This window comes from Mauremys mutica, chromosome 7 (genome assembly GCF_020497125.1).
Source record: "Mauremys mutica isolate MM-2020 ecotype Southern chromosome 7, ASM2049712v1, whole genome shotgun sequence".
Classification (NCBI taxonomy): Eukaryota; Metazoa; Chordata; order Testudines; family Geoemydidae; genus Mauremys; species Mauremys mutica.
This window is the reverse complement of record NC_059078.1, coordinates 38,903,135-38,928,546: the sequence shown is the minus strand read 5'-3', so window position 1 is coordinate 38,928,546 and position 25,412 is coordinate 38,903,135. Positions and strand designations below refer to the sequence as shown.

At 44.9% G+C, this 25,412-nt stretch overlaps 1 protein-coding gene across 7 annotated transcripts in view; it reads left to right on the top strand.

Annotated features, from left to right (window-relative positions):
- ATG7 (autophagy related 7) overlaps positions 1 to 25,412 on the top strand; it is a 279,860-nt gene that overhangs the window by 110,214 nt on the left and 144,234 nt on the right. The window contains exon 19 of one of the 7 annotated variants that reach the window (XR_006581212.1): positions 9,856 to 9,952. The exons of the other annotated variants lie outside the window; for them this stretch is intronic. The gene's annotated coding sequence lies outside the window, so the exon portion shown is untranslated. The remainder of the gene's footprint in view (positions 1 to 9,855; positions 9,953 to 25,412) is intronic. 7 annotated transcript variants of the gene reach the window in all.

Sequence of the window (25,412 nt, the reverse complement as noted above, 5' to 3'; positions counted from 1 at the left end):
ATATGGGGTGTAATGTCACAGTATCATTATTTTTCATTCAGCGAGGCACCACTTGTTTTAGATCCAAATAAGTCCAGTATTAGACATCTCCAAATACGTCTAAGGTTTCTTCAGACCTTCGTTCCAGGAGATTTGGTTACATGAGAATCTTCACTATTATAGCAAAATAGATATACGTAAGTTTCTAGCTCTCCTGGTGGTAGATGAAAGCTTCAAGATGCTCCATAAAGACTCAGAAACCAGAAGAAAATTAAAAAGAACCAAACATTTTTTTTGCAATTACATGATATTTTGTGGCTTGATTTTTGAACTCTTGGGGTTGGTAAAACTGTATCACTTTCTCAGATACCCTTTTGCTATGTCTTTGTGTCTAACCATGAATTTGCAGCATAAACCTCGTATCAGTTCATACATTCTTCTGCGTTTCTTGTTGTGTCCCTTATTTGGAATCTGTACATGTCTGTACCTATTTTTCCCATTTGAACTTTGAAAATTGAAAGCCATTGTCTGTTGGGCAAATACCATTTTTTAAAAAAATGCATAAATATGTATTTGCACAATTCAAGCCACATATTAGATTAATAAGGTGTTTTGGGGAATTGTCTACATCTGTTTTTACAGGAGTGGGCTGTTAGAGTCTAAGTTTTCAGGACACATTTTTTCTATTTTCTTTTTAAATAAAAAAAAGAGTGAAGGAAATTGAATTAAAAACTAAGATAAAATGTCACTAAGGATCTGGCTGCAACTGATGAAAATCGGTATGGCTAGGGTCAAACTCTGTTGTTCTTCTTCGAGTGATTGCTCATATCCATTCCATGTAGGTGTGCGCGCGCCGCGTGCACGTTCGTCGGAAGACTTTTACCCTAGCAACTCAGTGGGTCGGCTGGGCGCCCCCTGGAGTGGCGCCGCTATGGCGCAGGATATATACCCCTGCCGACCCATCCGCCCCTCAGTTCCTTCTTACCGCCCGTGTCGGTCATTGGAACAGTGGAGCGCGGCTTAGCTGACCTCCACTTCCCTAGCTACTCATAGTTTCTCTCGTTAATTCTTGTATATAGTTCAGATTTATATAGTTGTAGTTAACTTTATTGGTTTGTAGTATAGTTAGTGTATTTAGTTCACAGGGGTTCGGGATTATCCCCTCCCCCGCACCGAGCGCTGGTTAGTCTTCAAGGAGTGCTCCCTCGGCACCGGATTGCCGGTACCGCCAAGGCCTCTCAGCACCGGCCGTCACTGGCTCCGACGTCCACTCGGCATGGATCCCTCCCCGGAGGATGAAGAGGCACAAGATTCTTGCTGCATCCGAGCCGCCTGCTCTGCAGCCCGACCGCTATGCTAATTCGGATCGCCCGGCATCGATGTCTGCCGCGGCACCGACAATATCCGCACCGTTAACTCCGGCCATGCAAGAGCCGTCGAGTCCGGTGCTGGAAAGCTCCCCGGTATGAACCGTGGTCGAGCTCGCTATTAAGCTGCGTCAGAGCCTCCTGCTCTGCAGCCCGAGCGCTCTACTAAGTCGCACTGCCCGGCACCTTTACCTGCTGCGGCACCGACAGTATCGGCACCATCCACTCCGGCCATGCAAGAGCTGTCGAGTCCGGTACCGGAAAGCTCCCCGGTATGAGCCGTGGTTGAGCTCACTCTTCAGCTGCGTCAGAGCCTCCTGCTCTGCAGCCTGAGCGCTCTACTAAGTCGCACTGCCCGGCACCTTTACCTGCTGCGGCACCGACAGTATCGGCACCATCCACTCCGGCCATGCAAGAGCTGTCGAGTCCGGTACCGGAAAGCTCCCCGGTATGAGCCGTGGTTGAGCTCACTCTTCAGCTGCGTCAGAGCCGCCTGCTCCGCAGCCTGAGCGCTATACTAAGTCGGTCTGCCTGGTTCTGATACCTGCCGCGGCACCGACAATATCGGCTCCGTCGACTCCGGCCACGCAAGAGCCGTCGAGTCCAGCGCCTCAACACTCCCCGGTGCGAGCCATGATTGAGCTCCCTATTCCCTCCACGCCGGAGACATTTCCCCAGCGAGGGAGTTGATGGCAATGACATTGCCTGCGCTGCTTCAACCCCCGGCACCGCCGGTGCGGGTTATATTGTCGATCGGGAAGCCTGCCTTGCTCAGACCACCCTGCGTCAGCACCGCAGAGCGGCAGCGTTCACGATCGCGGTCCCGCAGATATTCTCGGTCCCGTCGCCAAACCAGGTGCCAGCACCGCTCGCAGTCCTGGCACCGTTCTCCATTTCGGTAACGGTCGTACTCGCGGCACCAATCAGCGTCCCCTTTGCCGACCTGGTACGCTCGGTGCCGATCCAGCTCCCGACACCGCTCCAGGCACTGGACTCCCGTAGCCACTCCTGGCGTCGAGCCTCGGGATCTCGGTTGACCTCCCGGCACCGCTCCGGTCGCAGGTCCCATTCTCGCTCCCGATACCGGTATGCCTCCCGGTACCAATCCCCGGTACCGCGTCGAGCGACATCAGCTAGAGAGGGAGACTCTGCCCAGGGCTTTTAGCTCCTCCATGGCCATCCCTTCGGGTGTGCACGCCAGAGTCTTCTAGGTGCCCCAGGCCCAGGACCCTGACCCCCATCAGTGGCTACCCTGTACATCTTGGGCGTGCCATCAGGCCAAAGGCCTACCTGTGATCCCATCTCGCTCTGTTCCGTCAGAGCACTGGGTGCCAGAGGCGACAGTTAGCCGTCCCCCTCCGACCGGTACAGAGGATGCCCGGTTCAGCCACCGGATTCCCACATCCCACCGGATCAGGAGGTCGTCCAGGAGCGTGAGCCCGCACAGGACCCACTTGTCCCCGGCCTTTCTTCTCCCTCCTCCTCAGATGAGGCGGTGGCAGGAGCGTACTCCTTGGGCCCTCCCCTAATCGGCTTGGGGGCCCATCAGGACCTCCCGAGACGGGTGGCATTCACTATGAATCTCCAAGTGGCCACTATCCCGCCCGTGGGCTCGGGAGTCGAATGCATGTGCATGGTATCCTCCAGGGGCGATGGGCACCTATATGTACGTCTTTCCCCCTGCTCCCTTGTCAACTAGTCCGTCAATGAGACGCAACGCCATGGCAAACAGGTACCAGCCCCTAAATTCAAGGAGGCTAGGCGAATGGACTTCCTGGGCCATAAGATGTACTCGGCAGGCGCCCTGCAACTTCGCGTAGCAAACCAGCAAGCCCTGCTTAGCCGTTACTATGGGCGGCGGTGGGAGAATTACAGAGTCGGTTTCTCAGAACTCCCGTCAAGAGTTTGATGCCCTCCTGGAAAAAGGGACGAAAGTGGCGAGAGCTTCCCTCCAGGCCTTGTTGGATGTAGCTGACTCCGCAGCCACGACTTTGGCCTTGGGTGTTGCCACGAGGCGCATTTCATGGCTCCAGTTATCGAGCCTTCCCTCACAGCTGCTGCACACTATACAGGACTTGTCCTTCAATGACAAAGGCCTGTTCTCAAAGCTGACCCTAGGCTGCAAGGCCCAAAGGACAGCAAGGTCACTATGCACTCCCTCTCGGCATGTGCATGCTGATGTCTCACCGCTGGCCTTTCCGCCCAGCCTCACCGCCCTTACCCTGCGCCTAGACAAAGACAGGGCTTTGCCAGCAGGCGTCGTTGAGGCAGTCATAGGCGTTGGTCGGGACCCCAAAGGGGCCAAAATCAGGGTCCTCCTAACCACCAATCGGGCAAAAGCCTATCCCTCCTCGTCCATCTTAGGCACCCCTCTCACAAGCAATTCCTCTTGCAAGAGGTGCGGACGCTCCTCACCATCGGAGCTATAGAGGAGGTTCCAAGGATGAATGGGGCAAAGGGTTCTAGTCCCACTAATTCCAGATCCCCAAGGCGAAGGGAGGTCTCAGACCTATCCTAGACCTGCGCGAGCTCAACAAGTTCATGATATACCTGGAGTTCTGCATGGTGTCCATGGGACAGTCATCCCATTCTTGGATCCCGGAGATTGGTATGCCGCCCTCGATATGAAGGGCGTGTATTTTCACGTCGCTATTATCCTCCACACAGAAGGTACCTCCGGTTTGTGGCCAACCGTCATTTCCAGTTTACGGTCCTCCCGGCTGGCCTCTATACAGCCCCATGTGTATCCACAGTGTCTGGCTGTAGTTGCCGCCCTTTCCGCCACCGTCTGATACACGTTCTCCGTATCTAGACGATTGGCTCATTCCAGGGACCACCGGGGCCCAAGTTACCACTCATGTGGGCGTCGACAAGGTCCTATTCCTGCGTTTCGGCCTGGTGATCCATATAGAGGAATCCACCTGATTCCCACACAGGGAATAGACTTAACTGGGAGCCACCCTGGACTCCAGTATCGCACAGCCTGCTTACCTACGCCTTGATTTCACGCGATGGTAACCATTGTACAAGGTCTACGGACCTTCCCGACAATTTTGGCTTCAACTTGCCTAGGTGTCCTGGGTCACACGGCTGCCTGCACGTTCGTAACCAAACATGCCAGGCTTCGCCTCCGTACACTTTAGTCATGACTCACCTCTGTGTACCACCGGGCCAGAGACAACATGGTCATGGTCGCCTCGATCCCCCCCGAGCATCCTAGGCTTCCTCGACTGGGGATCGACGCCCTCCCTGATGTGTGCTGGGATCCTGTTCCATCCACCTCACCCCTCGGTGTCCCTCATGATGGACGCCCCATCTCTCAGCTGGGGTGCTCACTTGGGTCAGTTTCGCACTCAGGGCTTTTGGTCAGCTCAAGAGCTGGCCTTGCACATCAATGTCCGGGAGTTGAGAGCAGTCTTCAGCAGCACCTGCAAGGCTGTTGTGTCTCGGTGTTCCCAGACAACACGACGGACACGCGTTGCATAAACAAGTACGGAGGAGCACAGTCCTCCCCTCTTTGCAGGGAGCTATCCAGCTCCGGGACTCCTGCACAGCCCAATCGATGGACCTGGTAGCATCCTTTCTCCCAGGGGTCCGAAACACTCTGGCGGATCGCCTCAGCAGATCCTTCCTGTCTCTCAACTGGTTGATTCCTCCGGATGTTATCCATTCCATTTCCGGAAGTGGGGTTTTTCCCCGCATAGTCCTCTTCGCTCTCGCGAGAACAGAACGAGAGAGACGTTCTGCTCATTCCGAGGCCTCTCCCCGGGCTCGATCTTGGCTGCTTTTCTGATGCCGTGTATGAGCTGTCTGCCGTATGCTTTCCCGCCATTCCCGCTGGTTCACAGGGTCCTGCTAAAACTCCGCAAGGACAGAGCGCACCCGATCATAATCGCTCCAGCGTGGCCCAGGCAGCACTGGTACACCATGTTACTAGACTTGTCTATAGCCAACCCAATTCCCCTGCCTCTTTGCCCAGACCTCATAACGCAGGATCACGGCAAACTTCACCACCCAGACCTGCAATCCCTGCACATCACAGCATGCCTGCTGCGGGTCAAAACCGATCCGAGTTACGTTCTTCTGCCTCGGTTCTGCAGGATTCTCCTGGGTGGTAGGAAGCCTTCCACTCGGTTAACGTATCTGGCCAACTGGAAGTGTTTCTCTTGCTGCTACGAAACGCAATGTTTCTCCCACCGAGGTTCCGATCCATTTCATCTTAGATTACCTAGGATCTTTCAAACAGCAGTGCCTGGCGCGGTTCATCATTACGGGTACACTTGGCAGCCATCTCTACCTTCCTCCCACGGGAGAGTGGCCGCTCCATATTCTCACACTCTGTGGTTTCTAGGTTCCCCAAGGGCTTGGGGGTAATTATACCCCCAGGTTCGCCGCCCCGCCAAAACCTGGGTCTTCAACCTGGTTATAAGCAGACTTATGCCTGCCCCATTCAAGCCACTGACAACATGCTCGCTGAGATACCTGTCCTGAGAGACAGTTTTTTCCTTGTAGCCTTTGCATCAGCCAGACAAGTCTCCGAGCTTCAGGCTCTCACAGTGGACCCACGCTGCACTATGTTTCGCAAGGACAAGGTGCGGTTGTGACCACGTCCGGCCTTCCTCCCTAAGGTGCTTTTGACCTTTCCTATCATCCAGGATATCTTCCTTCCGGTCTTCTTTCCGAAGCCACATTCATCGCGAAGGGAGCACATTTGCCATTCCTAGACGTCCGGACAAGCCCTTTCGTACGCCCCAACTCTTCGTTTTCTTGGCAGACCGGATGAAGGGCCTACCTATCTCCTCCCAGAGGTTTTCATCTTGGCTGACGTCATGCCTTTGCACCTCCTGTGACTTGGCCCATATTCCATCGAGCCACCTTACTGCTCGTTTCACCAGGGCTCAGGCTTCTTCTGCTGCCTTCCTGACTCACATACCCTTCCAAGGGCTATGTCGTGCTACTACCTGGTCCTCGATCCGGACCTTTGCCTCTTTGGTCTAACTGTCCAGAGATGATGCAGCCTTTGGCTCAGCAGTTTGCATTCTGCAACATCTCACTCCGACTCCATTGCCTACGTAAGGCTTGGGAATCACCTACATGGAATGGATATGAGCAATCACTCGAAGAAGAAAAGACGGTTACTCACCGTTGTAACTGTTGTTCTTCGAGATGTGTTGCTCCTATCCATTCCACACCCACCCTCCTTCCCCACTGTCGGAGTAGCCGGTAAGAAGGAACTGAGGAGTGGGTGGGTTGGCTGGTGTATATATCCTGCGCCATGGTGGCACCACTCCAGGGGGCGCCCAGCCGACCCACTGAGTTGCTAGGGTAAAAGTCTTCCGACGAACGTGCACGCGGCGCGCGCACACCTACATGGAATGGATATGAGCAACACATCTCGAAGAACAACAGTTACAACGGTGAGTAACCGTCTTTTCCTCAACCCTATTTGGCCTAGGTATTGCAGCTCATCCAGATTAGAAAATCTTCTGTTCTTTGGTACCCTTTGCAATACAGATTTTAAATTAGTGGCCTGATTTTTCAGCTGTGATGAGTGACTCAACTTTAATTGAAGTCAAAGGGAGCCTGGGGGCCTTAGAATCTTTGAAAAATCAGGCCATTAAACCTTGTTTTTTTAGGGTAAATAATCACCTCACGTGGGCAGGGATTTTCCTGTTGGGTTGACTCAGCACATGGAGATCAAAGACTAACATTTCACTTCCCTCTTCTTAGGGAACAGGTTCTGTGCCAGATAAAATTTGGTTTCCTTCTGATGGTTCTCTGAGTGGTAGGAGCTCTTCTGTTGGGTGAATGTTCTGTTGGAGGGGCATTTTCCTTCCCTGCCCTGTCCTCCCATGGGTGCCATGAGTGTTGGTTTTAGCCTGTTTTCCATATGTAAGAATAAGCATGGTGTTAAAGTTTCATGCTGTTGATTGATCGTTGAAGGAGAGAGTGGTCCGAGCTTTGATTAATGGTCTAAATGTGATTGGAGGAAAGAAATTTCCAATCTTTTAATAGTGTATGCTAATTAGTAGTTAATACCAGTGGGAACTGAAGCCAAAATTGCGTAATCCTTATAATGAGATAATCAGATTAGCATATGACTTGGGCATGACATGGTGGAAGGGAGTAAAGGGATGGACAAAAGTGACAATTAGAAGACCATAAGGTTGTAGGATATCACCCAAGAGTCAAATGTGGAGCCTGTGTGTGCCTGCATGTTTAACCATTATCATTAGGCAGTTCACCATAAGTGTGGATCTTAAGAAGGGATCTGAAAGAACACCAGGTACAGGTGAGTCTCATCTTACGCGCATTTAACGTGTGCAAATTCAGCTTTGCGGGCTCGGCAAAAACTTTAAAAAAGAGAAAAATAACAATTTAAATACTGTACCTGTAGTGCGGGCGATTCTGCCCACCATTACACTCAATGTAATTTTGACTATACGCGATTTTTGCTTTACGTGCTGACAGCAGAACGTAACCCCAGCATAAGATGACTCGCCTGTAATCATATTATTTTGGGAAAGGCATTCCATGCATGAGGTACAATATATAAAAAGGTGCAAGGGCACCTATGGGAGAAGCAGACAGGTGATTGATGGGAGACCACCATTGTTGACAGAGCAAACGAAATGGGGGTGACATGGTAAGATAAGAGAAGCACCTTGGAGGTAAGGACCAGAAGTTTCTAGAGTAGGGAGAGGAAGTGGAGGGTCTTGAAGAAGTCAGTGACATGATCAGATTGATGATCTAGGAAGATGATTATATTAGCAGCATTTTGAATGGACCTGAAAGGGTCAGGATTGCAGGAGTAAAAAGAGGAGGTGAGGGCCTGGATAGAAGTTTTGGCAGTCTAGACACAGACGAAAGGGTGGGTCATGGAGGTGTTACGAGAAAAGCATCATGATTTGACTAAAATCCTATTGTGAGGGAGGGCAGAGTTAATGATGCCCAGATTAAAAGAGAAGAAAGGGAAATTTAGTAAGATAAAACTTCCAACTATTTTATATAAAGAAAAAATCAAAATATTATAATACAATAATACAATTAATTTTATATAATAAAAATACAGCATATATAATTTAATATTAAATTTAATTTGAAGTATGATGGGGCCTCAATTAAGAGGCTTTATAGTGTGTGCCCATTCACTGGTATGGGTTTCTCAAAAAATATGGGACATTATAAAGAAATTATCCTTCTGCAAGATGGTCTTGTGGCCTTAGAAGCTGACTTATAAACGCATATTTACTATTTAATAATGACTTTTTAAAAAATCTACTGATAATGTATTTATTAGTTATAAGTAATCTCACATTTTATTTTCCCCAAATCTTTTAATATACTACTGTTTCAGGCTTTGCAGCTGTATTATTAATTTTAAAAAAAGCTTAACCATCACAAAAGATTAAAAAATGATGTGATTAAAAATGAACATCTAAACTTGAGCCGGTTTGTACATTCGTGGCAGACACTAGGACTCTGGATGTGGATTCAGTTCCTGGCTCTGCCACAGATTCCTATGTGATTTTTAGGGCCAGATTTAGTGGTATTTAGATGCTAACTTCCATTGAAATCTCTGTTTTTTCTGTTTGGATTGTAAATGGTTCTGGACAGGGATTTTCTCTTTTTGTATGTACAGTGCCATGCACGGAGAGATTCCATCCCAGTTGGAAGAAGAGTTAAAAGTACTAGTAGCACTGTCTAGTTAAATTTTTACGCCATCTATTTTAGATGTCATGAAAGGGTTTCCTGTAGGTGAAATATATAAGGAATCCGTTTCAGGAGATGGGACAAGCACACTAGCTTCCTGAGAACTTTACACACACACAGGCATAGATGAAGGGGGAAATATTGTTGCGGGGAGGCTGGGCCCCAGGCTGGGAGAGACCTAGAGAGTGGGGTTCGAGGGCAAGCCCACTCCACACTCACCCCAGGCAGCGCTGACTCCTGTCTCAGGGGCTGGGTCCAGCTATATCTGGGCCTAGTGCAAGGGGAGGGTTGGAGACCGAGCCAGTCCCATACTTACCCTGGGGCAGTGGCAGCTCCAGTCCCATGGAGGTTGCAGAGCGAGCTTGCCCAGCACTCATCCCAGGCAGCAGCAGCTCATCTTCTGTCCTGCGGGGTTGGACCTGGGGATTACAGAGTGAACCTGCCCAACCCCACACTCACCCCAGCTCCTGGACCTGGTGCATTGGAGAGCTAGCTTGGGCAGCAGAAATTCCACCTGTCCCCCAGTGCTGGTGTGGCCCTTGCTCCCCATTCCGAAACACTGTCTCTTGCCACTAGGAAGAAGCTGGAGGAGACCGCCATAGTGTCATCAGGGCATGCAGACCTGGACATGCATGGGCTGGGGAGGGAGAGAGCCAGGCAGTTGGGGAGTTGATAGGTAGTTTGATTTGGAGGGGCTCAGTCCCCTCTAGTCCATGCCACCTATACACACAGGGCAAGGTTACACAAACGTGATACATTAGTAACTTTAAAAAATGTTTTCCTTCTCTTCTCCCAGTCCCCTAAAGTAAGGATTGGAATCTGAAGCAATCTCATAGTAGGATAAAAACAGCCAAACTTGGAAAGACACCTTTGAGGACATGCTCTACAAGAGGGTAATACTTTGTTTGCTGTCAATCACACCCCCAAATTAATGTACATTACATTTAAATATTGACATTTATGAACATTCTTAAAACTTGTAAAGAACAGACAAAACATTTTGTAATTGCTACAGATCCCCCCCCCCAATCAAAATAGCAATTTCTCATTTAGATGAATTTTTAACATAAAACATTTATACTTACATGAGCTGAGAATATTTTCTTCCACTCTGATTGCTTTCCTTTTAAATATTAATTACAGGAAAATGGGGAGACAGTTATTTATACACAAGGTATTTTCAGTACTTGGGCACCAGCCAAAAATGATGCCATAGCTGGTTCTTGGTCTATAACCATCCAACTATTTCAACATAACCCCCTCAGGCTTGCACCTGGACTGCAGTCCTTTTCAGAAACTTAATTTTATGAATGAGATCATAAAAATAATATAATGTATTTATATAGGGATATGTGTGTGTTTGTGAGTGTGTACTCAAACTCACTCTCATCCATGTGCACAGTACATAGTGGTGTGGTATGATGGTTTTATTGGCATGAATTTAGGATGACCACATTACAATGAGTGATGCAGTCATAAGTTATTTATGCAAGTCATCACTAGTGATTTCTGATAAACCTTTATATCACATCATGCATTTTTATATGCCCCCCACATGTTACAGTAACCAATTTTACAAATGTTTCAGTTCTTCAAGTACTTGCTCATGTCTATTCTACGTTAGGTGTGCGCATGCTGCTGCATGCACTGTTGCTGGAAATTTTTCCCTCAGTGATATTCGTTGGGCTGGCTCAAGCACCTCTGATGTCAAGCGCTTATGTTCCAGTATAAGGGGCACTACCGGTCCCACACCCTCTGAATTCCTTCTGAATTGCCGTGATGGTCACTGGAACAACTCCTCTTGCTTTGGCAAAGTGTTATTCAGTGGTTTCTCTTCAGCTTAGTTTGTTAGTCTTAGTTTTAGTAGTAGTATAAATATTGTAAATAGTATTAGTGTAGATCAGTCATAGAATCATAGAATATCAGAGTTGGAAGGGACCTCAGGAGGTCATCTAGTCCAACCCCCTGCTCAAAGCAGGACCAATCCCCAACTAAATCATCCCAGCGAGGGCTTTGTCAAGCCTGACCTTAAAAACCTCTAAGTAGATAGTTAGACCCCTTAACATAGAGAGGCTCCCGTCACCCCTGGGGCTAAGCACTCCCTGGTCCCTGGGTTTCAAATCCTGTGCCTCCTACGGCAAGCCTGTGCTGGTGAGTGACCCACACTCTAGTTGTCTGAAGTGTCTGGGAGAGGCTCATGTAGAAGAGTGTTGTGATATCTGTTGGGACTTCAAGCCTTATACAAAGAAAGACAGGAAGGTTAGACGAAGGGCTATCCTAATGTAAGCCGCACTTAGCCTGGTGTCAGAGCCGAGCTGGTCGAATCTGGCACTGAGCACTTCAGCTTCGGTGTGAAGTGCCCCTCCAGCACCGTTTGTTTCTCAGCACTATTCTCCATCTCTGGTCCCGAGGAAAAAAGATAGGAAGCAACAGTTCAAGAGGGACGCTCCCCGATACCAAGAAAGGACAAACAAGGGGTGCAGTGTAATGCAACCTGTGTTGGGCCACTCCTCCACCCCCTCTCCCCTAGTGGCACTGTTGACTCTGCCCTTCTCACAGGTGCTGTTGAATCTGGTGTGGAACCACCTCTGATGCCAGGAGTCATCACAGTGCCAGTAGGATTGCGATGCGTTCCATGCTGGAGTCCTTTGCAGTGGCCAGGGACCTACTGTCATTCTTGGGTTCACTGACCCTGATGGAACAACCACCAGCTCCAATGAGTATAACAAGCAAAAGGGAGCATGCAGCTCCAAGCTGTTACCTGGCACCTGGCCCTTTGTACTGACTCAGGGCAAACCAGCCCTCCTATCATCGACTAGGTCTTCCTCAATCCAGCACTGATCCACTGACCCTTGGCACCGACTGGCAGAAACGAGGAGTATTGCTCCCCCATGGTCACTTTAGAGGGACTCATCTTCGGAGTCAGAGGTGGAGCCCTGCACCCAGTCTAAGAGCCACTGCCACTACCCAGCTTACATCCTGCCAGATCCTGGTGTAGGTCCTGCTGCTGGCACCTGGCCCAGAGGACAGTGGCCGATGCAGGTCCAGTGACTGTTCTGGAACCTGTGGGGCTTTCCCCCAGTTCCAGGACTGCTGTCCAACTGTTCCTATTCAATTGTGTCCGACTTTGGCATCCAACCCATACTCTGGTAATGAGCTCAGTACTGACACATAAGACGTGGGCCTGGGGGACGTTATCCAAGCCAAAGAGGAGGAAGCCCCCCCACTAGTTCAGGGATCTTCCTCCTCCTTCCCAGATGAAGCTGCCTTCGGACCGAGCAGCTTGATGCCCCAAGATGACTTTAGAGTCCATCAGAAGCTTCTAAAAAGGGTGGCTGCTAACCTGGGGCTGGAGGTGGAGGTACTAAAGGAGTCATCACATAGCCTCATTGATATTGGTTGCAGCAGCCCTATCAAAGGTTTCCCTACCCATCAACAAGGCTGTTTTAGGTCCAGTCAGGTCCCTGTGGCAGACTCCATCTTCTCTCCCTCCCATGGAACCTTTGAAGGTGTGCCAGAGGGTACTATGTCAGATCCTGCCCCCCTTTTGTTTTCTGACAGACTCTCCTACTTCAGCCCAGCAGGATCTCTCATCACCTCAGACTCCTGGGTGCTGCGTGCGGTGGTGGATGATTACACTCTTCAGTTTTCTTCCACCCCCCCTCTAACCCTCTCTATACCCATCCCTCTTCAGGCACCCTTATTACAAGCAACTTTCGCCCTTCTGTGGATAGGGGTGGTGGAAAAGGTGCCTCAGAACTTGAGAGGGAAGGGGTTTTACTTCCAGTATTTCCTAATCCTGAAGGCCAGAGGGGGTCTTTGACCCATTCTAGACCTGTGTCGTCTCAATGGTTATCACAAGAAACTGAGATTTCACATGGTCTCTCTGGCCTTCCTCATTTCCTTCCTGGGTCCAGGGGACTGGTATGCCAACCTTGACTTCAAAGACACCTGTTTCCACATTTCCATTTCCAAGGCCACAGAAGGTTCTTCAGGTTTATCATAAACCAGACCTATTATCAGTTCACCATCCTTCCCTTTGGTCTGTCTGCAGCCTCTCTGGTTTTTATGATATGCATGGCGGTGATAGGAGGCGAGACATTCAGGTCTGTCCATATCTCGATGACTGGCTGATCAAGGTTCCGCTCAGAAGCTCATGTGAAGAACAGCATGAGCCTAGTCCAAACCAGCTTCCAAGCACTGGGTCTATTAATAAATTAGCAGAATCAACTCTTGTTCCAGTCCAGAGAACAGAGTTTATCGCGTTGCTAGACTCAAACCAGGCCAGAGCCTTCCTTTCAGAGGCTCAGTGCCAGACAATGTCGGATCTGATATCCAGGGTCAAGGTCCACCCCTTCGTGACAGCCTGTGTTTGCCTCAAACTTTTGGGTCACGTGGTCGTGTGCACTTATGTGGTACGGCATGCAAGACTGTGCCTCAGACCCTTGCAGACTTGGTGCTTAGGATTCCCACCCTGGTTTTCACTTCCCTCAACTTGTGGAAGGACCCCTGTTAGTAACTGTGAGTTTTCCCTTTGTCACTCCCCAGCCTTCAGTATCTTTAACTTTGGACACATCAGCTCTAGCTTGGGGAGCACACCTCGAACACCTTGGGACATAGAGCCTGTGGTCCCAGGAAGAGCTTTCCCAACACATAAATGTCAGAGAGCTCAGGTCTCGGAAATCAGGGCCCTTATATCAGAACCACCGTACGTGGTGTTCTTTAAGGACAAATGCCCCACCTGGCGTTCTTTCCAAAGGTGGTCTAGCAGTTCCATAGTAACCAGGCTATTTTCCTGCCAGTTTCCTTCCTGAAACCACACAGGAATTCAGAGGAGTCCGTTGGACGTTAGGCATGCCCTAGCTTTCTATATTGAGAGGATCAAGCTGTTCCATAAATACATGCAATTCTTTGTGGCAATAGCAGATAGCATGAAAAGCCTACTGGCTTCAGCCCAGAGAATCTCATCCTGGATAATCTCCTGTTTTCATGCATGTTACGAGAAGGTGGGCATCCCTCCTTCTGCCATCTTGATCACTCATTTGACGAGAGCTCAGGCCTCTTCAGTGGCGTTTCTGGCGCAGATCCCAATCCAAGACATCTGCAGGGCTGCAACCTGGTCCTCAGTGCATACCTTTGCCTCCCATTAAACCATCACCTAGCAGGCTTGAGATGATGCCAGGTTCAGGAGAGCAGTGTTGCAATCCGCATGTTCATGAATTCTGAGCTCACCTCCTTTGGTACCACTTGTGAGTCACCTAATGTGGAATGGACCATAAGCTAGCACTCGAAGAAGAAAAAACGGTTATTAACTTTCCATAACTGTTCTTTGAGATGTGCTGCTCATGTCCATTCCACGACCTGCCCTCCTTCCCCTTGGTCGGAGTTAGCGAGCAAGAAGGGATTGAGAGGGTGTGAGGCCGGCCAGTGCCCTTTATTCCGGTGCATAAGCGCGCAGCACCAGAGGGTGCTGGGGATGGTCCAACAGATACCAGTGAGGGGAAAATTTCCAGTGATGGTGCACGTAGCGCGGCACACCTAACGTGGAATGGACATGAACAACACTTCTCAAAGAACAACATTTATGGAAAGGTTTGTATCCATTTTTTTGTTTTTGTTTTTTTTTTTAAATCTTCTTGGATTTATTTTTCATATCCTTCTGCCTGTAAATCCAAATACCTTAGTTACCAAGAGACTAACTGCACAAGTCTCAAAGGAAGCCATGAAAAGCTGTAAAATGACATAGGATAGCTTTTCTAGATGTAAGTTCTGGGTCCCATTGGGAAGGTCGGAATCCTCTTTTTCTAGTAGTATGACACTTTTCTTTCTAGCCCTGCATTAACAGGAAATATCAAACCTTAAAGCTGTGATGTTTTCATGTCTAGAAAAATCTGTTATTTGTCTAAGACTGAACATTTCCTGGGCCTCAGGCAGGTGCAATATTGGTGGGGAAAGAGGAAACACTTTGGTGGAGTTTGTTTATTCTTGTAAAAGAGCCTTTTCAGGCTGATTGTGGCTTTGGATGGGAGAATGGATTTGGGGGATGACAGATTAGTGGGTGCAATGTCATAAAAAGGATGATACATTATTTTTGATATAATGACAGCCAGCTACTGCCCCTTAGGTCGATCAGGGATTTTAGGTTATAATCACTGTGCACTCCTGCAATATTGCCAACAGTAGGTGTTCAAAAATCATGAGTCAGGTTCCCCCAAATAGTGAGATTGACTTAAAAATAAAGAGATTTTAAAAAAGTAATCAAAGTTGGGTTCTTGCCTTATGGATTTTGAGCCCTTAGGGGTCAATTTTTCAAGCTTTTCTCCACAACTATGAGGGCAAGACACTAATGAAAACTGAGATCTTCACAAAATCATGTGATTCTAGAAGCTGAGCCTTTAAGAAGAACTTCAAATATCAGAAGACTTGCAATAAAATTGAGTGTTCACAACACTGCTTCTGCAAACTTAGATTTCTGTTCCCTGGGACCTGTGCCACAGGGAATTGGGACCCTTGTCTTCAGTTCCTCTCCCACTTTTATATGCAGTGCACGCTCAGGCAATAGCACACTTCATGGCCATTGTAGTTCTCCATTGTACTTCCTGTTGCAACTGTAATTAGATAGGACTCTGGAGAGTTTAACTGGCAGGGCTCCTAAATGACTCTTGTTTTACGTGCAGTCACTGAAATTGACATGTCACTTCTCTGATTTAACATTTATCATAATTGTAAACATAATTCTATATTTGAAGACAGAGCATCATGGTACCTATTCTGGCTGGCTGATTTCCAGGTGCCTGCAAAACTTGCCAGTTTGTATAAGTTTGTCTGACAAAACATAACTTTCTGTGAGCTTCTTTTCTTGAAGTGGTTAAACTTTTTTCTTTTTTCTTTTTTTCTTTTTTTTTTTTTTATAGGAGGGGTGGGAGACAGACAAAGGGGAGGGACAACAAAGGACCAATACAAGTTCTTTACTCAAAACCAGTATCTGTTATTTCGAGCACAGCCTTAGAAGGTGACTTACAAACCCATATTTATGATTTAATAATGACTTTTAAAAATACAACTAGTAAATCCATTTTCAGTAGAAGTAATCTCACATTTTATTTTCCCTGAAGCTTTTAATATACCATTGTTTCAGGCTTTGCAGCTGTATTATTAATTTTTAAAAAAGCTTAAACATCACTAAAGATTAAAAAATGATGTGATAAAAATGAACATCTAAACTTGAGCCAGTTTGTGCATCAGTGGCAGGCAATTAAAATCAGCAGCTTGTATTTCATATTTTTACTTAACCATATGGTAAATATGATTATATGATGTAGTACTAGAGACAGAGATTCTCTTATTGAAGCTCTTTCTATCCAAGAGTTCAGACTTCTTTGTGGAGCAGACTGTTAAAAGCATCTAACACCACAGTTATACATCTGTTTTGCATTTCAAAACAAGCTCTTTTACACTAAGTCCCCTATATTATTCTCCTATCATCAGATTCAATTCTTTTACTTTAGTAAACAGACTGGAATAAAAAGGGCTGCTAATAAAATGTATCAGTTACAAAAATAGTTTCATTACTAGACTAATTAATCCTGATGGTTATGCACATCCACAACATCTTTTATTCGAATTAAGAGCCATAACATAAGCAGCTCATATGAGGCCAAAGCTCTGCAAAGTGAAGACTGGAAGGGAGGGTGTCTCATCAGCCTAGGAGAAAAGCTACAATCATCAAAGATGCATGCAGATGCGTTAGAAAGGGAAATTATTTTAAAAGGTGGTGGATCACTCTAACTCTGATAGTGGAATGGATGTGGAGTGCAGAGAAGCATGCTACTTTGCTGGTCCCTCTTCTACAAAAGTCTGAAGAGGGGCATGCTGTGTGGGAAAGAAATCAGGGAAGAAATACAAGAAGAAAGGAGGCGGTGATGGGATAGTTCCATAGTTTTGCAGTAGCTCACATTGGTGAGCAGGAGAATATGGTCTTTGTTTTGGTTGGTTGGTTGAGAGTGCAAAAGTACCTATGAGGGAAGATTGACAAAATTGGGTTTGTTTAGTCTGGAGAAGAGAAAACTGAGAGGGGACATAACAGTTTTCAAGTACATAAAATGTTGTTACAAGGAGGAGGAAGAAAAATTATTCTCCTTAACCTCTGAGGATAGAACATGAAGCAATGGGCTTAAATTGCAGCAAGAGAGCTTTAGGTTGTACATCAGAAAAAAACTTCCTGTCAGGGTGGTTATGTACTGGAATAAATTGCTTAGGGAGGTTGTGGAATCTGCATTATTGGATGTTTTAAAGAGCAGGTTAGACAAACACTTGTCAGGGATGGTCTAGATAATACTTAGTCCTGCCATAAATGTAGGGGACTGAGTTAGATGACCTCTCAAGGCCCCCTCCAGTCCTACTATTCAATGATTAGCCACAGAATACTCCCAGTATTACCAGGCCTGCTGTTCCCAAAGGAACAGTACCCACCAGCTTGTGAGAGTCAACTCAGGATCATCATTTTGCTTAACACCAGAGCACTCACATATATTTATAGTGAAAACAAGTGTAAGTTTATTATCAAAGAATGTAAGTGATAGTGAGAAAGAATAATGGAAACAAATGGTTACATATAAAACAAAATCATAACATGCTTTCTAGAGACTAAACTTAACTAAGCAAGCAACGTGGAGTAGAGTGGAAGAATTACTTCCTGTGTCTTGCTTACCACACTCCTGCTAATACACCTCAAAATGTTTTTCTTTTTTTTTGCAGCAGCAAACAAAATGATTTTTGGGGGGGAGCAACAGTGTTTTTTTTAGCTTGTGTTCCATTATGACCCCCAGATCTCTTTCTGCAGTACTGCTTCTTAGGCAGTCATTTCCCATTTTGTATGTGTGCAACTTATTGTTCCTTCCTATGTGGAGTACATTGCATTTGTCCTCATTGAATTCTATCCTATTTTCTTCAGACCATTTCTCCAGTTTGTCCAGATAGTTTTGAATTTTAATGCTATCCTCCAAAGCAGTTGCATCTCCTCCCAGCTTGGTATCATCCGCAAACTTTATGTGTACTCTCTGTCATTATCTAAATCATTGATGAAGATATTGGACAGAACAGATCCAGAACTGATCCCTGTGGGACCCCACTCAATATGCCCATCCAGCTTGACTGTGAATTACTGATGATTACTCTCTGGGAATGGTTTTCCAACCAGTTATGCACCCACCATATAAATAGCTCCATCTAGGTTATATTTCCCTAATTTGTTTATTAGGTCATGCAAGATGGCATCAAAAGCCTCCCTAAAGTCAAGATATACCCCATTTACCGCTTCCCTCCTGTCTACAAGGCTTGTTACCTTGTCAAAGAAAGCTATTAGATTGGTTTAACATGATTTGTTCTTGACAAATCCGCGCTGACTGTTACTTATCACCATATTATCATCTAGGTGTTCGTTGATTGTTTAATTATTTGCTCCATTATCTTTCTGGGTACTGAAATTAAGCTGACTGGTCTGTGATTCCCCGGGTTGTCCTTATTCCCCTTTTAATAGATCGGCACTATATTTGCTGTTTTCCAGTGCTCTGGAATCTTGCGTGTCTTCCATAACTTTTCAAAGATAATTGCTGATGGCTCAGATATCACCTCAGTCAGCTCCCTTGAGTATTTGAAGATGTATTTCATCAGGCCCTGGTGACTTGAAGACATCTAACTTGTCAAAGTAATTTTGAACTTCTTTCCCTGTTTTAGCATCTGATCTTACCTCATTTTCACTGACATTCACTATGTTAGACGTCCAATCATTACTAACCTTTTTGGTGAAAAATAAAACAGTCATTTAGCACTTCTGCCATTTCCACATTTTTTGTTACTGTTTCCCCCCCATCATTGAGTAACGGGCCTACCCTGTCCCTTGGTCTTCCTCTTGCTTCTAATATATTTATAGAATTTTTTCTGTTACCCTTTATATCTCTAGCTAGTTTAATTGTGTTTTGTGCCTTGGCCTTTCTAATTTTGTCTAATGGTCTGCATACTACAGCAGAGGTGCTGGAACAATTTTTATAGTGGGGGTGCGGAGAGCCATTGAACCAAACTGTAAACTCTGTATATAATGGAAACCATTCCAAGCCAAGGGATGCGGTAGCACCACCAGCACTCCTAGTTCTAGCACCTATGAACTGCAGGGAATGTTCTGAGGACTCAGGGATTGGTATGTGCCTATTACTTCCTGTACAGAGAGCAGGGCCTGCACAGGCATGGAAGATAGTGCTTATGTTGCCAGAGGCTGGTGGTTTCAGTGGATGTACCTCATCACCACCTGCTGTGTCTCTCAACCCTGGGAATCCCTGGTGAGCGTCACAGTAATATATTTTAATAGATAAGTGTATATGTACATCTACGCTATATAGAAGATGGCTTTGATAATGCCATATCTCAAATATTTGTCCTCCAGTGAAAGCCCTGTTCAGGCCAATCATCCTGATGTCCTGAGAACTGTATTAGCAGCAAAGAAAATAATTCTAGTGAAGCAGAAAACCAAAACCACACCAACCATAGAACTTAGGATTCCTGCCCTTTGGGACATGGTTAAACAGGAGAGAATTCTCTTTGTGCGCAACAACAAATTAGGCACTTATTTAATCTGGAAATATTTTTTGGAAATTATGTTGTGATTAGCTGATGTCTGATTTATTCCTGACTACCTGCCAGAGTATGCTTGTGTGGTCTTTTGGCATGGGAGTTTGGGATGAATAATCTTTCTCCGTCTGTCTTCTGCTTCCTTATTATATTCTATAGCTACAAATGCATCTGATGCTTCCACCTGAGAGTATGGGATATCTGCTAATAAGGATAACATGTCATCATTGTATTTCTGTAATACAGTGTATGATGTTCAGATATTGATGTTATGTCAAATACCGATTGCTATTATTTCTCCCTTTTATAGTTTAATGTTTATTTATTTATTTTTAATTCAGAAAATTGATACAATTTTTAATTATAAAGGACCTCTTGTGGTGATGAAATTTCAGGTTGCTTTGTGGATAAAATCAGTCTGATTCAAACCTCAGCTAACTGTATCCGAAGAGGAAGAACAATATTTGGAAGGGACAAATGCCGAGTCTTCCATGTTTGAGCTCAACCCAGTGTCTGGATGTGCTGGGAGAACCTCATGCCATAATCTTTGCTTTGGGTATTTTGTCCTTCCTGACTGGCAAAGGCAAGTGGGTGGGAATTATAGAATCTTTAGTGGTGGAAACTGTCAGTGACACCTTGCAGTGTTGGTCCCAAGGTATTAGAGACACAAGATGGGTGAGCTAATATGTTGGACCGACTTTTGTTGGTGAGAGAGAAAAGTTTTTGAGCTTAAACAGAACTCTTCTTCAGGTAAAGACAGAGTGCCATTTGCACTAGAGAAAGCAGTGCTTGAGCTCTGTATCTCCTGATGCTGACAAGATAGCCAGTATTGACCACTATCTAATCTTCCATATTTGGTTAAGTTTAGGGAAAAGTTTGTGGTAAGAGAACTCTGTGTACCTGGATACCTCTGACTTCCTAGATTCTTATCAGTTGTGGTTCTGACCTGGGTACAGAATAGAGACCACACTTGTCATGTTGATTGACGGTCATCTTCTGGTGATGGATAAAGATCGGAAGTTGAATTATGATGTTTTTGACACTGTGGGTCAAGAGGTGTTCAGTGTCTTGTTTCTGGCTGGAGTGGATAAGGCTGCTCTTGCATGGCTTTGTTCTTTTCTCTCAGATAGCTCCCAGAGAACAATGTTGGGTGATAGCTCTTCAGCTTGGAGGTTTCTCTCTTGTGGAGTACCAACAGATTCTGCACTGTCATCCCTCCTAATCAATGTGTAGATAAAGCTGTTAGCAAAGTTAATGAGGAGGTGCGTTTTTATTTAGTGAGCAATGCAAGTTTTGTTACTCTCTTGCTTCGGTTCAGCTAGTGCTAAGGGTGGGTAATTGTCAGAGTCTATTTAAAATTAATTATATTTTAAGAGTTTTAAAGAATGACCAGAGCTTGGGATGGGCACTCTTTCATGTGGTACACCTCTACCCCGATATAACATTGTCCTCAGGAGCCAAAAAATCTTACTGTGTTATAGGTGAAACGGCGTTATATCGAACTTGCTTTGATCTGCTGGAGTGCGCCCCCCGGAGCACTGCTTTACCGCGTTATATCCGAATTGATGTTATATCGAGTTGCGTAATATTGGGGTAGAGGTGTAGTTATAAATTGAATAAATAAATATGGGCTGAGAATTTCAGGTGGAGTTTGAGGTGTTGACATTGACCTATAAATAAATCCCTAAATGGTCTAGGTCTATCCTACCGGAAAGACCATTTTTCTTCCTTTGTGTGATGCTACTACTGTTGAGATCAGTAGACATGGAGTTGCTGCAAGGACATTCTCCATGATAGGTTCCTTGACTTACCAGTTTCTTTTGGTCCTGTACCTTGGGTTGTGAAACTTACATGGACTCTATTCTTAGTTTGGTCCAAGGTAAAATTTAGTTTTCTGTTTCTGAGACTATAAATATGCCTGTAGTCAATGAAGTATTAAACTTAAAACATATTTTGTTGTTAGCGCTTTTTGGTTTTGTTGTTCAAAATCTTGGGACCTGTTACATGAATCATAGAATTATAGGACTGGAAGGGACCTTGAGAGGTCATCTAATCCAGTCCCCTGCACTCATGGCAGGACTAAGTATTATCTAGACCATCCCTGACAGGTTTTTGGAGATTTTTAAGAGCAAGTTAAACAATGACGGAGATTCTGCAATTTATTCCAGTGCTTAACCACCCTGAAAAGTTAGGACATTTTTCCTAATGTCCAAACTAAACCTCCCTTGCTGCAGTTTAAGCCTATTGCTTCTTGTCCTATCTGCAGAGGTTAAGAAGAACAATTATTCTCTCTCCTCCTTGTAACAACCTTTTATGCACTTGAATATTGTTATCATGTCCCCTCTTAGTCTTCTATTTTCCAGACTAAACAAACCCATTTTTTTCAATCTTCTCTCATCAGTCATGTTTTCTAGACCTTTAATCATTTTTGTTGATATTCTCTGGACTTTCTCCAATTTGTCCACTTCTTTCCTGAAATGTGGCACCCAGAACTGGATACAATACTCCAGTTGAGGCCTAATCAGTGCAGAGTAGAGTGGAAGAATTGCTTCTCGTTTCTTGCTTACAGCACTCCTGCTAATACATCCTAGAATGGTGTTCGATTTTTTTGCATCAGTGTTACACTGTTGACTCTCTTTTAGCTTGTGGTCCACTATGACCCCCAGATCCCTTTCCACAGTAATCCTTCCTAGGATTTTGTTAGTCTCTAAGGTGCCACAAGTACTCCTGTTCTTTTTGCGGATACAGACTAACACGGCTGCTACTCTGAAACCTTCCTAGGCAGTCATTTCCAATTTTGTATGTGTGCAACTGATTGTTCCTTTCTAAGTGGAGTACTTTGCATTTGTCCTTATTGAATTTCATCTTGTTTACTTCAGACCATTTCTCCAGTTTGTCCAGATCACTTTGGATTTTAATGCTATCCTGCAAAGCAGTTGCAACCCCTCCCAGCTTGGTTTTGTCCACAAACTTTATAAGTGTACTCTCTATGCCATTATCTAAATAATTGATGAAGATTTTGAACAGAAGTGGACCCAGAACTGATCCCTGTGGGACTCCAGTTGTTTTGCCCTTTCAGCATGACTGTAAACCACTGATAACTACTCCCTGGGAATGGTTTTCCAGTTGCATTTCCCTAGTTTGTTTATGAGAACGTCATGTGAGACAGTATCAAAAGCTTTACTAAAGTTAAGATATACCACGTCTGCCGCTTTCCCTCCCCCCATCCACAAGGCTTGTAGAAGAGTGCTCTAGAAGCGATGTCTGTCTAGATTGATATTATAGATTTTCAAGACACTGACACTGTACTATCATGTTTGCCTTCCTAACCTAAATATACCATCGTAGGATCATGTGAAGCCAGCAACATGTTCACATGAAAGTGTGCATGTATAACAGAATTGAGTTTCAACTCTAGAAAAATATAGTTTAAGATCAATTTATAGCAATAGGAAATTTGGTCATAATAGTATAATATTCATATGCAATTTAAATGGTTTCGGTTACAATTTAACAGACCCCAAAATAATATACCCTAAGCTCATAGTTTTATAAATTAACATACCTTATTTTATTAATATTCATATTTTATTAACATACCTTTTTTTAAAAAGTACATTTAATTGGAACTTCCATACTGATCACATTACAAAGAAGCATTACAACAATATACAAAAAAATTCCTCCACTTCCAGGTCATCCATCCAAAACAAATACTGTGCACTGAAAATGTCAGTGCAGTCATGCAAGCTGCTCATTTGCAAGTACACATAATGCAAACATAAGTATTCATACACAGCTATTGTGGCAAATATAGAAAGGCTTAGAGGCATACTTGAAATAAAGCAGGGCAATTTGTATACAGAACTCTGGCTGCTGAAGGAACGATACTGGGCCCAGGAGGGAAGCAGCAGCAGGAAAGGTTCAAATCTGAGTTGAGTCACAATTCCTGGGAATTTAGGAGATGGGCATTTGGCTAGAATCTAATGTCTGGGTTTAGGAGGGTAGAAGGAAACAGAACTTGCGAGAGGGAAATTGGGCTGGTGCTGTATTTCACTGGGGGCAAGAGGAAGCAGCAGGGGGACAAGGATTGTACCAGGGATTTGCCATGTGTAACTACTTGTTTATAGCTTCCAAGTTGTTAGTATTAACAAAAGAAAATACACATGATTTAAAAACTGATTGAACCTTTGAGAGTATCCTTTCATTATTACTTGATCACTTGGTTACCTTTTTTCCAGTTTCTTAGCATTTGATTATCCAAAAGTAGTGTACATCCTTCAGATTTTAACTGTGGGCAAGGACCAATATGTTGTTATCTGCTTTATGTTTGACATGCTTCTAATGTTGCAGGATAATGCTACAGTTTATGGCAAGTGGACTGTGTGTTGCTGTTACATACCATGCATATAATCTGGCCTACATCATTAAAGAGATGTCATATAAACTCTGTATTCTGGTTCCAACAAAGTAAATTAATAACAACACATATCGGATAATGATGATAACTCTGCAGACTACATGCAGGCCTAACTCTGAACGTAGTCCAAGTTTATAAATTGACTTCTATATGCAGTGTTTCACGAAGAGCCAGATGCAAGAAACTGCTGCACATCTGGTTGCTTTTAATAGACTTTTGGAACAGAGAGTAGTCATTAAAATATATATATATTTTTTTTCAAAGAGTAGTTTGAAAAGGTATTGCAGTATATGCTAGATAATGTTAAGAAAGGCACATCTCAAATGGAAGGCTGTTTCCCAATTCTCTACATATACATTGTGTGCACTTAGCTAAGGGTGGTGTTTTGATTTCTAAGGAGTGAATTTTAAAAATATCATTATGTAAGAAAGGAATACTTGTACACTTGTAAACAGTTTGTCATCTTACTCAGATTAACTTCTCACACAGACCTATGCACTAAAGAGAAAACGCATAAACCCTGGTATGATGAAATACATCTCTGGAGTATTAATAATAGTTTCTGCAGATTTCCCACCAGAACATATAGTGCTATTAATGTCTCAGTGTTTAAATGTGTATGGCTTGATTTAAGAAGAGGCTTAATTCTTCATTCTGTCGTATCCATTTATTTGTCCTTCCTCAGATTAATGCTGTTAAGAGATTATTGGTGTCAGCATTCAGAGATTTTCATTTCAAAAGTGCGACCTCCAGAACTGTTTAACTCTTTGAATTTTGAAGACGCTTTCCTCCTCTTTAATATAAAATATTTTTCATTCTTTCATAATTGTCTGTAATACATGGAAACCTAAGTATGCAGTTGCTAATTGTGCTGCTAAATGAACATCTAACAATAAGATTTGACTCAATATCACAGACTCCTTAGCCAATTAAACTTCTAGTGCTGTCAGCTGAAATCTATTAGATTCCCCTGGGGCAGTTTGCCAGAAGTTCTAGAGAACCCTATGGGAAAGCCCTGTAGACGTATTCTGCCGCATCTCTAATGATGAATCCTGACAGTCTGTGCAAGTTCCCACAATTTTCTGCTACAGCAATTCAAGACCTGTTTGTTCTCCTAGTCTTTTGAGGAGGGGTTGGACTAGAAAAGAATGAGGTTGTTGAAGAGGGGTAAGAGGTGATTTTGGTTAATTTTAAATGACTGGGCAAGAAGGTCTTCATTTCTGACTTGTAAATTGTTTTATAATACATATACTAGGATCATTGAATGGATGCTTCATTTAAAATAAAACAAAATATAATCATTTACATTG